Raw genomic sequence first — 17,639 nt, 5'->3', positions numbered from 1 at the left:
CTGCAGGTGACAGACCAAGGCCCACACAGCCCTGCCCCAATTCCTTCTGCACACTGACAGGAAGCTCCCAGCCAGCCAGCAAACACATTAGAGGATGGCTGGGGACACTGCAAAGTCCAACAACAGGCTGTAGTCCTGTGAAGTCCCCACTGTTCCTTAAACGCTACAAATCGATAGTCTAGAACCATGTGTTATCGCACTGCACATGCGAGGCAAAAACAGTGTTTTAAGGTGTTGAGAAAAGTTAGTGAATGCTTTTGCCAAGACCGATTTGAGGACTCGAAGATAATGTTGGAAGAAGATCACATTACTTCATATGGCCTCAAGAGCCTGCTTGTCAGTCACTGGGCCACTCTGATGGGTTCACAAGCCAGAGTGTATTCCAACACCTGCTCTTGCTGGCCCAAGAGATAGATCTCCAGAGAAGGCTCAAGGAGTCCCCAGGGTGGAGGAGCATCTCAGTGTGAGATTCCAGTGTGTGCCAAAGGCATAGACAGGAGTTTATTTAGGAAAGTAGATACACATATGCAAGGGAGAACAGGAACCATCTCAAGAGATTTGACCTTGGGGTAAAGCAAGGGGTGTGTATTCACAGGAGAATGTAGCCATCTCCAGGGGGAGAGGCAGCAACCTGCCTATGTGGGGGCATTAGTTTTTGGTGCCACGGGCTGGCCTAGAGGTGGAGCTACACCAACTGCCTGTGCACTTCCCTATTTTTATAAGGGAACCAGCCAAAGGCAAATCGGGAATTACAATCAAGCCTACAATCATTCTAGGATGCTTTCTGCATCTCAATGGCTCATGTTTGTTTCCTTTAAGACTCAGTTATCATGCCCTGTGCTTGTGACCTGTTATCCCAATAGCCGAGGAGGCTGAGGCTGGAGATCACAAGTTCAAAGCTAGCCTGAGCTTCTTCAGCAGTTTAGCAAGATATTGTCCCCTAATTATTAAAAAGGGCTGGGGATATGGCTCAGTGGTTAAGCACCACTGGGTGGTTCAATCCCCAGTACAAAAAAATAATAATAAATAAAACTAAGTTATCACTATCTTAAACTTCCATCTTGAGATTCCTGTATCTTTAGATTCTCATCTGGTACCACTAAAGTCTCCTGAACTCTTTGTGAGACAAAAATGGCAATTCCTCTCTCCAGCAAGTGTGGGCCCAGGGACCCCAAGCTTGGTGGCTCCTGAGCAGCCCATCATTTTCAAGGGGGGCAGATTTTGATACAAGAGATTTTAAAATGCATTGAGCCAAATTAAACTGGATCTTCATTTTTTAAACCGTCTTAAAAAGAAATCCTGTGTAACTTAGAGTCATCTGACTAGGGGTCCTGTTACAGAAAACTTTACTTTCATTGGTTTCTACTTTCCTCATGAAGGAAAACTTTTAAAAAACTGTCTCAAATTCAAAAATGTCAAACTAAACCACAAACTTGTTTTGTAGGTCCAAAACAGATCAACATTGACAACTGCATGTAATTCAACCACAATGAACATGACAATGCACTTTTGTGAAACTAAAACGTGAAGTTTGACATCAGAACTAATCTCTCCAGACTGATGGTCCCTTACTGAAACAATCTATTCACCCAGGATTTGAGAAACTCAAGAGAACTACCTTCATATCACACCAAGATCTGAAAGAAATAATTTAACACTCCCTAGGATCCTGGTTAGGACAGGCAGGACATGAGCTTAACTCTTTACTATTTGTGCTATGATCAGAAGTTTCAGCAATCACTTTTGACATCAACTCAACATCAGTTTAATGATTATTCCAATTACAGAGGGAAGAGCTTACTTTTAAGCCGAGGAAGAGTGGAAGTCATTAGGACAGAAATGGCAAAGACATGGAACTTCCAGAGCCTGGGGTTGTGGTCCTCAGTTTCCCTATCCTTTAAAGGGACAGCCACCCTTTCCCCTACCACTGCAGAGCATTTTGTGAAAGACAAGTTACAGGGGCCACAAAGCTGAAAGGGCACAAGTAGTCCTATTAAAAATTGATCATTTAACAGGCAATGACAAAAAGTTGGTACTATAATTTCCTCCCATGAGCCTATCATCTGTTTACCTACTTAATGTATTTATCCAGCTATTACAAATACTGAACTTTAGGAGATAAAGACAAATGAGCTTCTCCTTGAAAGGTTAAACCTGATGGCAAGAGAGCCAACATGAGGGGTTCATTAGAGGTAACCTGCTTCTTGTACACCTGCGGATGTCAGTAAATAGTTGGTAGTTTCAACTTCTGCATCTGGGCCAGCCACTTGCTTAGACTCTTACCACCAGTGATCATTTACAGCCCATAAGAACCACCATCGACAGGCTCATAAATTAACAGGTGGTGACAAACCATGTGGAGACACATGCAGAGACACAAACATGCAGAAGTAAGACCTGCATGTATGTATCAACTTGACAGGGCCACAGGGTGCCCAGGTAATAGGTAGCGTTATTTCTAGGTATCTGTGAGGGCATTTCTATCAGATTGGCACTGCAATCCACAGACTGGGTAAAGCAGATCATCCTCACCACAGCAAGAAGCCACTCAGTCCTAAAGTGGACGGAGAAGGAAGGTGGAGCTGGAGCTATGCTGGCTGCTGCTCTGAGACACTCGCCTTCTCCTGCCTCAGTGACACTGGTCCCCAAGCCTTCCTACCTAGACTGGAATCCACAGTTGGCTCTGGTTCTCAGGCCTTCACACTGCAGCATCCTGGGTCTCTGGCCTGCAGATGGTAGGCAGTGGGACCTACCAGCCTCTATTTGCTTGAGCCAATATTCAATCCTGTTTTGTTTCTCTGAAGAGCTTCAACTGCAGTGCTTAGATTATTCTATGTATATGAATCATCACCTTCTCAAGTGGTCTTCAACCTTCCCCCTTGTCCCCAGGTCCTGGAACCCTGAGAACCCTAGTCCTCACAGCTCAATTCTAAACACAATGGAGACACTTGGTAATCGAGGCCAATGAAGTCAAGTGTCCACAAGGGGCCACAAACCCTGAAAACAGCCACCAAGGCCAGCAACATGAGTTAAGGGTACTAAGTATTTTTACTAGATAATCCATGTTGCTTGCCTCGAGAATGAAGGTTTTCTACAATTTGAATGAATGTCTCATGACTTGTTCATAATACATGAGGAATCAAAACTAGGCCTAATAGTGATTATATAAGTATTTAAACGTCCTTGAACTATTTCTGTCCCTTCATATGTTTATAGAAAAAAAGCCTAAGGTTAGAAAAGTATAAATACTATTCCTGACAACAGCTGGGACAACATGAGGCCAGAACTTATACCCATAAGGTACCGATTGACCCCAATTTCTTTCCTTTCTAGAAGGAAAATTATGGAAGAAAATAGGAGTAAGGAAGGGCAGCCTGCCCCACGCTCCCAATGCCTAGTGACAGTACCCGTCTCTGCAGGAGGTGGCACCGCTTCTGCCACAACCCCCAGGTACACACGTGCTTCTCCATTACTATACCACCCTGAATAGGGACATACTTCCACCCAACAGGGCTCACTCAGTGGTATTCATCTTCAAGTTGCCATTTGGTGTCCCCTTTGAAAGCTCCTAGAACTTACGCCAGGTCAAGGATGCAGGACTCAGACCCGAGAACCCAAGCTGTAAAGGATAACCAGTTTAGAAAGTAAAGGGTCCTCACTGTTCATAAAGGGGGATGGAGGGCAATGAGGACTATCAGAGCCCTTTCCATTGAAAGAGCAAATGCTTAGAGCAGCTGCTGCTCCCAGAGTTCAGCTATGCATACACCTTCCCACCATGAAAGACCAAGTTGAGCACACACCTTGTTTCAAGCAAAAAGTAAGTCATACTATAGACATTCCCTTTCTCGATCTAGATAGCCACCGTCACAACTATGAGGCACATTTCCTGTAGGAACCAAATCATTCAAGCACCCTGGTGGCAGAGTCAGCAGAGACCTTCTTCCTTTCCTGTCTAGCACCTCCATGACTCTGCCAGAGGCTCCTCCACACATCCTTTCAAAGCTGACCGTTCTTCATATCCAAAGTAATTACGAACATGGGAGTGTACAAGGACATCCATACCCCGGCTAGCTTTAATAAAAACCTTAAAAAAAATCTTCATTTGAAAACTAAATATGAAGGCATAGGAAGCAGCAAAATACCTGGACTAAGGTCATATAACATGTCTAACACCATTAGCACCCTTGCAGATTATAGTAAAACATCACTAGCAAAGACCCATGAATATTTGGTTTTCTGTTAGAAGCAGGGAAAATACACTGAACCCTCAAAGTCCACCTTACAGTTCTGCATAGGAGCCTCATTGGCATGAAGAGGGTTTCTTGTGCATAATTCCTTTGTCGCTGCTTTGTGAACCGAGTGGCAAAGACTGAAAACCAGGACTCAGCAATGAAATAGTCAGCTCTTCACAAGACAGGCCCCACACCCCATAGCCACTCTCCTGGTGTGTGAACCAAGTTCCATGAGCCAGAATCCCAGACTGCCTCCCCAGAGGACAGTGGGACCAATAACATTTCCTTTTATTTCCTTATATTCCTTTACTGGGGGGTGAAGGCAGGGTGAAGGGGGAAACAGTAGCCTCCTGTACTTTAATCATAACAGAAGTGACTCTTCACTGGCTAGATGTGGTCAACCATGTACAGAAAAATGTGCCAAGAACATGACATCCCTTGTAAACACAACCCCCAGGAAAAACAAAAGTTAAAGACCCTCACCTCATTTGATTACCTATGATATTTAGAAATCAAACTGGCTTTGTAATCACAAGTCCAATTCAGAACTGCCGAATTTTTTTTTTTTAAGTCAGGATAAAATAAGAACCAAGTCCTTACGAAAGTTGAATCTTGTCAGACTTCACAATTAAAGGAAGTAATAGTGCCCAGCCGGCCACGCCCCAAGAGCCAACCAGCCAGCCGTCAGTGGGTCAGTGAATGAGCTCAGTGTAATTAAGGATCATGGTCAAGTATTAACAAAAAGGACAAGATCTTAGATGGAAACTTCCAGATAATCTAATCCCTTGTTTGGCACATGACAACCACAGGTTCAGAGAGCCCAGAGTTCCCTGTGAATTGGAGACAAACCCACAACTGGGGTCTAAAGGTCCCAACACCATTCACATTTCTTACATCATGTGGATATTCCTCTCACAAACACTATATTCTCATTCATCCACTTTATTATAAAAGGTCATGTTATGCTTCAAGCATTCAGTGTTTCTGGGAAAGTATTTGTATGAACACATAAACTGATGTCAAGGAACACTTGAAATGTGGTTTCAAAGCCTACAGAAAACTTGTTTAAGCAGGAAATTGAATCTGAGTATTCTGTCCTTGTCTTCACCCAGGAAGAAAATCCAATGCCCAGCACCCAGAGCAGAGAGGAAGCAGCTCCTCAGGGATCTCAACCACCCAAAAGTCCTCGCCCACTTATCGAGATCTGCATGACTATTTCTATGTGTTTTGGTTCCACTGATACTAGGTTGGAGAGCTTTCAAATTTAAAACTATTTTGCCCATCTTTAAAATCTAATCATAGGACTCTAATAGGAATGAAAGCCTTTTTATTGTTATGATCTCTAAACTTCCCCCAAAGTTTTCCTTGGATAATTTATCAAGTTCCAATCAGTTGATTATACCCTTAATTTTTAGTAACAATTTTAAAATGCAAAGATGAGGCAAGAATAGATGGACAGACTTCCAAAATTCTAAGTTATTAGAATTGTAGATGTAAACAAGTTTCTGTGGTTTTTAAGAGAAAGAGGTTGTTGGATTGGGGATTGTGTTTGTGGGTTTTTCTAGCTTAAGTAAATTTTTCCATGTGATACCACTTCCTATATGAATCCAGCACCAGCTTCCTCACCAGGTTTCTGCTCGAGCCGGAAACACACGAGGAAGGCCAGCCTATTACCCATTACACTAAAGACAACCAGAATGCCCAGGGCAGATTCTTTTAGATTTCTTCAAAGATTTAACAGGGCATGCCACATGCCCTTACACCAGCATGTGCCAGCAGTATTTCTCAGAAAAGGGGCAAGAATGGCAGGTCTGTGTTTCACTCCCAAGCTGTATGCCTCATGCAGAGGGCTCCAGACGGGACAACCATCTGTAGAAAAAGACGTGTTTGTGGGCACACGGCAACTCTGCAACACAAGACACAAAACTAGAAGCAACAGAATAAGAGGGAAATCACTGCATTATCACGAGTTGCTAAGGATTAAACAGAGCTCATCCAGGAAGAGAGAAGTTCAGATCACAGCACTAACCAAGGCCACAGCTCCAACCTCCACACAGGTCAGAAGCAGTAGAGCCAGCTGGAGGGCCACCAAGACTGCTCCCCACTCTGCCATTCACAGCCAGTGCACCAGCTCAGCCTCATGCCAACAATGGTGGTCACCTCATACAGGAAGGCTGAGGACTGCACGGAAGAACCTGGGTTGGGAGGAGCGGTTGCCAGGCAGTCTGTCATCTAGGCTGCACTAAGTTCAAGGCCACCTCGAGTCAGTTCCTGCAACTTCTATGGAACAAGCTCAGCTCAGACTTGCATTTATCCCAATGTCTAGAGAGACAAGCTGAGCAAGAAATCTGAGATAAGGGTGGTTCAGTGAGAGTAACACGTAGGACAACAAATTGGAGCCATTGGAGAAATCTGGAATTCGTCAACTGAACATGGACAATAGGTAGTCACAGGACAGACAAAACCCAGACCATATACTACAATCAGCAGGCATAATGTGTCAAGGGCTATAGGGTATCAAGATCAACTTTGGCACTGATGGTGTAGATAAATGACACCAATTTTACCACTTGTCATACAATAGCACTTTGATGCTTATGGTTCATTAGGGTACAGCTTAAATAGGAACAGGCACAGCCAATACTGAAGGTGGGCTGCAGATTGACTGTATAATAATCAGAACACTGCTGTTAGGTAACGCGTAAAAGGGTATTAAACACTTAGTTTCAGCTGAGGATAACATGAGTTTTTAAGACATATGCTTCCTCTGTAGGCCAGGAAAGTGCTGCTAATGAGAATGGCCTGAGGCCTAGAGATGAGAAATTGGAAGTGACTCAGAACACAAAAGAGACTCCTGGTGGCCATGACTGTGTGCATGTTCTCCAGCATTCCAAAAACTCTTTATACCTCAAATCTCACACCTCAGTCTTGTGACTAGCAGTGATGTAAGAAACACTGCCAAGCACCCATCAGCACAAAGGAAACGCCCTTTTAAGTCAGTCACAATTGCAAGAGAATCCATGTCAAAAGGGCTTCTTGTCACAGCCCTTTCTACAACAAGACTGGATAAACTGAACTAATGTTTTTCCAGGCTCTTTTTTTAAAAAAAAAAAAAAAAAAAAAAAAAAAAAAAAAAAAAAAAACATTACTACCTTACGTACATGACTGCATGACTCGATTCTACAAATGTACTATCAATAAGAAATTATACCCCATTTATGTATGATATATCAAAGTGCATAAGTGCATTCTACTGTCATGTATAATTAAAACAAAAGTTTTAAAAACTGACTCTTGGGCCCAGGTGTGGCTTTTCTGAAAGACAGCAACCAGTCTTCTCAGAATTTATGGCACATTACGTGTAAACATAAGGAAGTGTGAACTGCTGGGAGACCCATTCAATCTTGGAGTGTTCTGGTGTATGCTGGAATGGACTTACCCCCTCAGTCCAACACTGCTCACTGTTAAAAACCAGAAAATGCCCTACTGCGGTTGCCACCTGGCTTAGCCGACTATGTGGGTTTTCAATTATAGCACATTGATTGCTGCATTAAAAGGTCTAACTACAGTCATTGTAAACACCCCAAAGATCAGCAAGTCTCCAGCAATAAGCAAAAAGTACAGGTACATTAAGGTTTACAACAGTAGTTTAAAAATACACTCATGCTTCAAAACCCACTATTCTCTATTTAAATAGAAGGCACATGAGGAAAAACAGATTTTTTTGTACTCCTACATAGGGGCCACCATTTTTCAAAACTACGACAGTTCATGGCCACAGAGGGATGGATGTGGATGCTGTGGATTCGCTTGCTCCATGTTGATTCCACCTGAAACGAAGTTTAGAAACCTTTTCCCTGCCATGGCACAAGGTTCCCTTTGTGGTCAATCACAGTCTTGAATGTGGTCATGACATAATTCTCTGCCTACCCTGGCCGTCTCTGAAGAAAGCATGTCAATCCCTAAATCCAGTCCAAACTTGTTAAGGGAAGGCTCAATTCAGAAATGTCATTGCCACATGGGAGAGTTACTGTTCTGGCCATGAGGTCTGCAGCATCTGAGTGGTTAGGTAGCAGGCATTTTCCTTTGTATGGAGTAAACAGGCTGGAAGGAACGGTGTGAGGCGCAGAGGTGGCCGACCAGATGCTACATCAGTCAAGGTCTTACCTTGTGACTGCCTGTTCCCAGGAGGGGTCCGAGCTACAGAGAGAGAAGCACAATCCAAGTTTGACAAGCATCTTGTTCTGATCAATCAGTGCATGAAATCGTTCCAGCTGATTGTTGGAAGTGGAGAGTGGGTACTGGGAGCTGCGTCTGGACTTGTCCCAAGTAAATGGGTCATCCATCCGCTAAGCCACATAGGAAATTCTTTAAAGAGGGTGGGAGATTTCTTGACCATTGCTGTTTTACAGGATTATAGGGACTAAGGCAAAGTTCAATGTTATGTAAGGCTTTGAGGGCAAGGAGTTCATTCCTACAGTCCTAAGGTTGTAAGCTCGAGTCTTTGTACTAAATTCCTCTACAAATTCCAGAAAACTTTCTGCTTCTTGCACCAAGTACTGACTCATATAAGGTTCTTCGTGTAGCAAACAAAAAAATATGGTTCTGAGGGGCATGGTGACACACACCTGTAATCCCAGCAACTCGGTAGTCTGAGGCAGGAGGATCCCAAGTTCAAGGTCAGCCACAGCAACTTAGCAAGTCCCTAAGTAACTTAGTGAGGCCCTATCTCAAAAAACAAAAAGCCGAAAATGTGGCTTAGTTAAGCATCCTTAGGTTCAATCCCAGTACAAAAATATACATTAATTCTACAATAGTAACAATTATGATAGCCATAGTACCATAAAACTTCGACTGCTGTGGCCTAAGTATCTGACTCCCAGATTCATGTTTGAGTATTCTAATGTGGCATTAAGAGGCCAGGCCTTTGGGAGGCTCCAACAAGGATGGGATCAGTGCCCTGATAAAGGAATTGAGGGACCCCCCTTTTGCTCTTCTACCATGTGATGCAGCAGCAAGAAGGTGACATAGGGTTTGAGGGCCTGTTGCTCGTCTAAGTGTGCTGGCCCCTTGATTTGGGCTTCTCAGTTTCTACAACTACAATCAATAAGTTTATAAAGTACCCAATTCAAAGTATTCTGTTAAGCATCCCCTAGTGGGTTACGACGGTAACATATCATTAGTCACTACTTCTCAGTGGCCAGAATCCTCTGATGAGGCACCACCATGTACCAAGTCAAACTCCCTGGAGGGTGGAGAGGAGGTCAGAGAATCAGAGCCATTGACACTTGCCTACAGAAGGGAAGCTAGGCAGGGGCAGCAAACTAGGGGGTGGACAGGAGGGAGGCAGGCAGTAGGGCTAGATGGCAGTGTGCCACCTATCCAAGCCTCATTTCCCACCTCTAAATGACTATGGTCATGAAAATACTATTGTATGGGCTATTGGGAGAAGCAACAGTAGGAGAGATACTTCACCGTAACTCAGCAGCCCTGTTTATAGACACAAAAACGAAACTAGCCCCAGGAACTCCACAGTAATTTTCTGGCATTTTGTATTCGTTTCCTACACATGGAGTCTGTCAACATGCAATCTTATACAAACTATCACAAAACAGGATCCAATTATGCAGTTTTACCTTTTTACATAGACATAAGAGTACAGAATCCATCCCCTTTACTATGTGAACATAGAATCAATTGTAATTTCCATCTGATGTTCATAAATTTTTAAGCCCAACCTAAAATGCATAGAAGACTATTCCTTCCACCCGCCAAGGTCCAAACATTTCAGGTAAGATTAACAAGACTGCAACACACAGTTGACTTTAAAGAGCTAAACAACAAACAACAGGCCTGCAGGAAACATTACTTCGGTCCCATTTTCACTTTCATCCTAGTTTAAGTGTCTACCGTTTCCTAGAAACCATCTCTCATTATAATTTAGGGCATAAGAAAAGCTGGTACAATTTATTTTTAAAAGTCTCAGGTAAAAAATAGAAACACTTAATTTCCCATTGCTTTTGTATCAAACTGCCTCAAATACAATGGTTTAAGACAATAGACATGTATTCTCTTGGCACCAGATGCCAGAAGAATGGGTCCCTGGAGCCAAGGTGTTGGAAGACTGTCCCTTCCTGGAGGCTTCCTCCTCTCCACTTGAAAGGCTGTTGGGGCCCTTGGCCTACAGCCTGCATCACCCCAGCTTGCTTCAACCCCAACCTCCTCCTCAGCCTAAGAAGTCTGGTGGACGCATCCCTCCTACCTGGGGGGGGCCCAGGATCTTCTCCCATCTGGAGATCCTCAATTACATCTGCAGAGCCTGCTTCACCACGTAAGGGGATAGGTGAACGGGTTCTGGGGTCAGGACACTGTCACTCTAGGGTCATTCTGCTGACCACAAACCTTAACTTAAAATTACATCAGGAATGCCTAGGCAAGGTTCCTTTTAAATCTTTAAATTTAAGACTCATGTTGGCTTTAACATATAATTGTCAATGGATGTAATAACAAACAGATGCCAAGCAATGACTTAAAATTCCAAAGTGTTGAGTACCTAAGTATACTTCAGAGCTTAGTTTGATACGAACTACATACACATTTAAAAATCAGATATAATACGTTCCAGTTTAAGTACATTCCAGTTTAAGTACTGTATTGTTTAACTAAAGCCATCTTGTTACAAGTCATTTAAGTATTTTTTATGACTAAGAATTTCATAATTATGGACATTCCCCCCACAAAAAAAAAAAAACACTTTTCAATTGTATTGTCTCATGAACTAAGGAGGCATGTTAAAAGAAGTGTTACGAAAAATTGTGCTGTGAATGGATAATTATGATTGTAATGCATTCCACTATTGTCATGTAGTTAAAAAAAAAAAAAAAACATCTAGGACCCCGTGCTATCAAGGATTTGTTTTACTGTCAATTCTGCAATATAATTTGTTGACAAATAATTGCTTTAATTAAACTTCTTACCATGAAACAGAATTTTAAAAAAAAGAACTGCCTTGACCAAGTAAGTTTCATCTAGAAAATCCTGTTTTGATTTCCATAAGAGGAAGAAATGGCTTCAATAATAAGACATTTTTTCCTCCTCTTTCTGGGGAAAAAAAAAATTATGGGCGAATCTGCCTATGATAAATAAGCATGATTATCTCCAGGTCAAACAAAGAACCATAGAATTTGGAGAAAATAAATGAATTTTTATTTGGTGACCACATCATGCATACTGGGTTTCCTGTCAAATTGTTCATCCAATATTTCTCATATACAAGTCTGTTTAAAACAATTTTTTTTTTTTTTTTTTTTAGTTTAAGGATACTGGAAAAGGCCCATTTCCAAAAAAATTCAATGTATAGGTAAATCAAAAAGCATGGACAGTGAAATTTCATATAGAAGATTTAAGCACGGAAGGGAGATTTCCAAACATCTGGGGTTTTTTGTTGTTGTTTTTTTTAAACGGAAGAATCATATTTGAGGGACCAGTGGTCCGACATTCCTAGCTATGACAATGCATTAATGGCGCTGTAATTCCCTGCCTCTGGTCCGAATTGCTAATTCCAGCCACATTAGCTATCAGAGCCCAGCCAGAACATTTTAGATCTAAGTGATGTTTTCCTTTTAAGATGAAGAAATTAGGGCAGCACAATTCAATTTCTGAACTCTCTCAATTACTGGGTTGAGAGAGAATGTTAGGAAGTTGTAGTAACTCAAACCTTAATTTCACTATAGATTCCCAAATTCCCTGAAGCATTCTTTCAATGTGTCTAAGTCTAAAATTTAGGTTCTTTACAATAAGCATCACAAATAAAATCAATTGATGTCCTGCTCTTAGCATTGGCCTAGACACATAAAATTATTTATACAAGATTGTTCTCCAGGCCAATGCTCATCCATGAAATTTCATTGGCCCATTTGGGATCCGAGTATGAAATCTTATCAAGTCAGGTCTCTAATTCACCACCTACGACAATCATTTTTTAAAGCCTGCACATATTTTACTTCATTTTCCACCTCCGACTTGAATACCACCACTCAAAACCACTAAATAATTCACCAATACTTGCATATCATTCATCCAGCCACAAGAACAATGGTAAGTGATACAGGTGCTTCATTAGGGATTTCTATAATTGTATTAAGCAGCTTAGAATTCAATGTAAGGCCAATAAAGGTGAAAACAACCTCCACAGGAGAAAAAACTTGAGAAACTAGAAAAAAAAAAATATAAGGCTGTCAATCGTCTTTCCAGTCCTATCAGGGCACTCATTTCCGAATCACCATTCCTGAAGACTCAGCTCTCTGGGCCCATCTCAGATGGTTCCATTTGCAGAACTTCCACCCTGCACTTCCAGTCCCCATGGCATAGCTCAGGCTCCAGCCCAGCTTTACGCCACAATTATGACTCACCCTGACAGTCTTCCTAAGGAAACCCCTCGAGACTGCCTTGGCTCAGCATTCGACGTCGAGAACCAGGAGTACATGTTGAGAGTGTGAAACCAAGTGCGTGCTCTTCATTCTTCCGATTCCCAGGTCTCTGAATTGTGAGTACTGTGTCAATGTGGACAGACATCCTCAACACGGAGGGCCTAATGTGGCATATCAGCCACAACAGAGCCGCACTTCTCAACTAGTAGTCTCAATTGCTCCACAAGAGACCCTCCAGGCCCCAGCCCACTCCATCCATGACTCTAGAGGGGTAGGGAGGGACCAGCCAAAGCTGCTGCTGCTGCTCAAGGCCAGGACACTCACCTCCCACAATTATCTGTCATCGGGAAGACTATTTCCCTGTTCCAAGGGCTGCTTGCTAATGATTCTGTAACACCAGAGAACTAGACCATCCCAAGATGGGCAAGACACACATTTGGCAGTTGACTCCTTCAGACGTCACCTTTGACGTCCAGCTGGGCATGTACAGCTGGCAGAACTCCAGCAAGGCGATTCTGGTAAGGCCCAGACAGAATCAGAAAAAGCTCTTTCCGAGCAACTATTTGACAGGCAATGGGATACCAGCATAAACCTCAGTCCCTGTAGTCTCACCAGAATTACTACACCACTCTACAACACGTGTGGTTGTACCCTGAGAAGTTACACATTATACTCAGGAAAATTATACTCAGGAAAATATAAGATTTCTGTTCTATAGTCCTTTACCATGTCCAGAAATGGTGTCAAGGATAAACAACCACCTACTAGCTGTTAGGTGAAGGCTTGAAATCCACCAAGATTATCAAAGCTCTAGAAAGTCTTCATTTGTTCTGCGAAGTCCCAGGACTCAAAAACACAGTAAGATCTGATCTGCCTCTTGTAATGCAATTCAAATGTAAGAGTTAATACTATATACCCATAGCTCTTCAACCCAGGAACATTCCACTGCTAACTTGCTTGACTATTTAACCCTTAAAGAATTCGCTGAGCCATAGAAACAGGATTACTTCCAGGACACCCAAAACTGGCCCTTGCCTGTACCTTCCAGAAACTGCTGGTGCTTCTAGAAACCTCCAAGTTTTTAAATCATATTCAAAGTTTTGTTTTTAGAAACAGCCATACATTTCTGATGATGTCACATAAGTCTGTTGATGACCATAGTCCCATTCCCCATTATAAATAGAAACAAAGAACCTCTTTGGAATCACATTTCATAATCCTGAAAAAAGGATAAGAATCTAAAATTAGATTCTTAGCATCTAGCAGTTTGGACAGTTGAGATTGGCATGCATGGCTTAATAAACCTTTCTATGACACATGAGTCTGAAACAATGACACCACCCCATGGGGTGGGTAATGCAAGGAGACAGGCTCCCAGCTCATGAACTCCAATGGGAGAAAACCCAAGCCCTCAGATGCAGTCTCACATTTTCACTAGAAAAATGCATGAATGTTCATCAGCAAGTCTGGTATCTTTGCTGTAACTCCCTCCTGTGACCCAAGAAAGTAAGTATCCCCCTGCATAGATCACCTTGAATGCAGTGCTTATATGCCATTTCAGCCATTCAGAAGAGACTTTCTAAATTTCTCTCCAACCTATTGCAGTCTTGGTATACGAATCTTTCATTCTATAAGTTCAGCAAATAACCTTGCATAAAAGTTTCATATGGTTCATTAATAATGCACCAGATGTACCATTTACTCCATCAGCACATTAGAATCATAGCTGATTAAGTCAACCCAATCCCATGTCACAAGTATAATTTTGTCATTCTTTACCAGTCATAAGGACAGTATTATCACAAAAGTCCAAAGCAAGAACATTAGGCTTTTATAACTCACTCCAAATTTAATGCAAAGTTGCTAAAAATACTGACAAATATGGTTACACAATACTTAATCTAAATCCAAATTCAAGTCACTATTCAAGCACTATTACTTTGGGTCTTATTGTCATAGAGCTTACTTTTACAAAGTTCCAGGTAAGATAATTTTTCTGGTAAGGGAATAGGGAAAAACTGGAGGTGGTTGTTCCCCATAAGGAAGTTTTCCCTTGATAAATACTATTGTGGCAAGACAGTACAATTGATTTTTATGTTCACTTACAATTTAGGAAATATGCTGATCTTACATATTAGATACAGTCCAAAGTCACTTTTAAAGATCAAGATCAAGAATATTTTCCTTAATTTATTCCAGCACCCAGTGTCCTCAGAGGTGTTTAAGATTTCACAATCAAGAGCATTAGGCTTTTATAACTCAGGAGTGGGGATACATGCCTGTAGTCCCAGAGACTTGGGAGGCTGAGGCAAGAGGATTACAAAAACATCAGGACAGCCTCAGCAACTTGAGACCCTGTCTCAAAACTTAATAAAAAGCAGGGTGTGGGGAGGAAGGAGCTGGGGATGCAGCTCAGTGGTAAAGCAGCCCTGGATTCAATCCCCAGTACAAAAAAAAAAAAAAAAACATAAGTGGTCCTTTTATCATTGAAGAAAGGGGATCAGTGCACCCCTGTTAGTTTCTCTTCTCACTGATTTCATCTACAGTTGAATGTCTAGCAGTAGTTTGTGTTCCTTTACTACTTAAGGATAAAACTGGTCATCTCAAGAGCACTGACAACACCAGAGCAACCAGGTGAAAAGCGCGGAAGGGTGTAAAGGTGCCAAGGCGGCGTTCCTCTCAGGCAGAGAGGTACTGGGTTTTTAAACCAACCCAGACAACCCGGCTATGGATGAAAGCCAGAAGTCACACTGCGCGTCTAACAGCGCCTCTGCTTTATTTGTACTGTGGAAAGCAGTTTGTAGTGTACAGAGGAACTTGGCATTCCTGTGACAGCTTTGAGGACATTTGGCCTGAGCCAATCATTAGCTATGATTGAAAGTCCCAAATAGAAGACTGAATTGATTGAGACATGTACAGAAAGGGCTCTGGGCTACAAGCTTTTTCCCTTCTAGCCAATGAATGAGAAGCCCCTTGGTTTCACCCATTTTCTCCAGGCCCTTAGAATCTGAGGTGACTAAGGGGCTATGTACACTTAACAACTTGGGCAAATCATAATGTCCATCATACTCATCCTCATGCTCTTGAGGAAACAGGTCCAAAATACCCTACTGCCAAGAGCCCGCCCTCATCAGCAATTCCTTCAGCAAAAAACAACTCAGCATTTCCTTTCACTCTAAACACCTTACACTACTTTCTCAAAAATATGCTACAGGGTCAGGAATTCCCATTTGTTATACATGGCCATTGCCAGCTTCTAAAGAGTGGCCCGTGGACATACAACAAATATTAGCTGTCTGTTCCAATATCCACAGGTCAAAAGTCAAGCACCTCTAGATCTAACAGGAGAAGTGGCCCACATACCTATAACTTTTTCTGGGCATTAAGCTGGCATCCAAATCCTTTGTTCAAGTGAGTCTTCAAGTTTTAAACTGGACTTTGTTTTTAAGAGGATCCTCTACACTTAACGAGCCAATTCACCTATGAATTTCCCACAAAATGCCAAATATCCATTCAAACATAACATGGAAAAGCATTCTGTGCATGTGCGTGGCGCTGGGTGGGGACTAAGCCCAAGGCCTCAGGTATGCCAAGCATGCGGTCTACCACTAAGCTACATCCCCACCGCTGGAAAGCGTTTTTTGTTAAATCTGATAAATATTAAGTTTTACTACATCTTTTCCAGAGGATATGAAAATATCATTCTCCAAGAATGGGGGAAGGGCTGTTATTATATAAGTTTAAAAGCTTCAAGTATGAAGACCTTAAACACCTCAGGGAGAGGGTTCACAAGATCCCGATTTCCACACACCTGCTGCTTATGGCATTGAACAGTCAAAACTGCAAGAAACAAATACTGATGCTCCACAGAACCAAGTGTTCTTTTTCAAAGTCAGGTGGTGTCAGGTGTCACATGAGACTCAAGATTAATAACCGAGGTTATTTGTTTACTTGCTAGATTGGCCCTAACAATTTTTAGACTACTAGCTGGCCCTTTCTCAGTGGCAGTGGGTTATGGCCACATACTCGCCTGGTGTTAAACATTCCACACATCTGAGATGGCTGACAGATGCATGGCCTGCAGCTTAATTACAAGCAGAACTGTGTGCTGTCTCATCCAAGTAGCCTCAGCTTGTCTTACAGATGAAACCACTATGAACAAATTTAACAAGGAAATGTGAAGCATCCAAGAAAATTTGTTCCCTAACAACTTTAAGAAGAACTGACATTTACCTGCTCTCTCAAGTCAGTAATAGGACGGTCTGGACAGAATTACTTAAATGTTCATCAGTCTGCCAGGAACTCACTAAATACATTCTAGCCTCCAAGATCTGAAGAATCAACTTTTGGGGATAGGTCCTAAAAATCTGTTGTCCCAGGCCACTCAAGAACATTAAGCTGACTAGCTCTGGGTCTTATGCAGTCTCAGGGGCCAACTGAGAGACAATGGACCTTATACTGTTTGAGCCTCAAAGTTCTGCTTAGGATGAACCAGGAAGAGACTCGGCCCCAGAATACCCAGTCTCTGAAGAAGGCGCATCTCAATGAAGGAACGGATGGACAACCAGCAACTCGAGTTTCCTTAACTATGAGGGGACTCATCTCAGACACCAGCTCCTGAGGGTTCCCTCCTGCCCCCAACTCCAAGGAGAGGAAAGGCGGGATATGCTCTCACCTCACGTGGGAAGGTCAGTTGAGAGCTCCACCTGGTGGGAGCCAATAACCCCCTCCTCCTCCGCACCGGTGCCCAGATCAGGCAGTGCTGGACTCCCACCTTCTCCTGCCAGATGCAGGGCTAAAGGCAGGCGCCTGGACCCCCAGGCTTCTTCAGCAGCTGCGCCATTCCTGCGGAAGCATTTGCCACTCACCCCGGAAAACAACCAGAGGGCGTACCTTCCTCGGATTCAGTTTCCACAAGTATGAAATGTCAGTTCAGATAGATAATGTGGTGTTATTTTCTATAAATAATAAGCACATC

The 17,639-nt window shown here is 42.6% G+C and overlaps 1 protein-coding gene across 4 annotated transcripts in view; it reads right to left on the bottom strand.

Moving 5' to 3' along the window:
- Nucleotides 1-17,639, bottom strand: part of Dip2c (disco interacting protein 2 homolog C) — a 365,692-nt gene that overhangs the window by 280,787 nt on the left and 67,266 nt on the right. The gene's annotated exons all lie outside the window — the stretch shown is intronic.

The sequence above is a fragment of the Urocitellus parryii genome, chromosome 9, assembly GCF_045843805.1.
Source record: "Urocitellus parryii isolate mUroPar1 chromosome 9, mUroPar1.hap1, whole genome shotgun sequence".
NCBI classification, from domain to species: Eukaryota; Metazoa; Chordata; class Mammalia; order Rodentia; family Sciuridae; genus Urocitellus; species Urocitellus parryii.
Note: the sequence above shows the minus strand (reverse complement) of the source record. Positions and strands in the feature narration are given on the sequence as shown.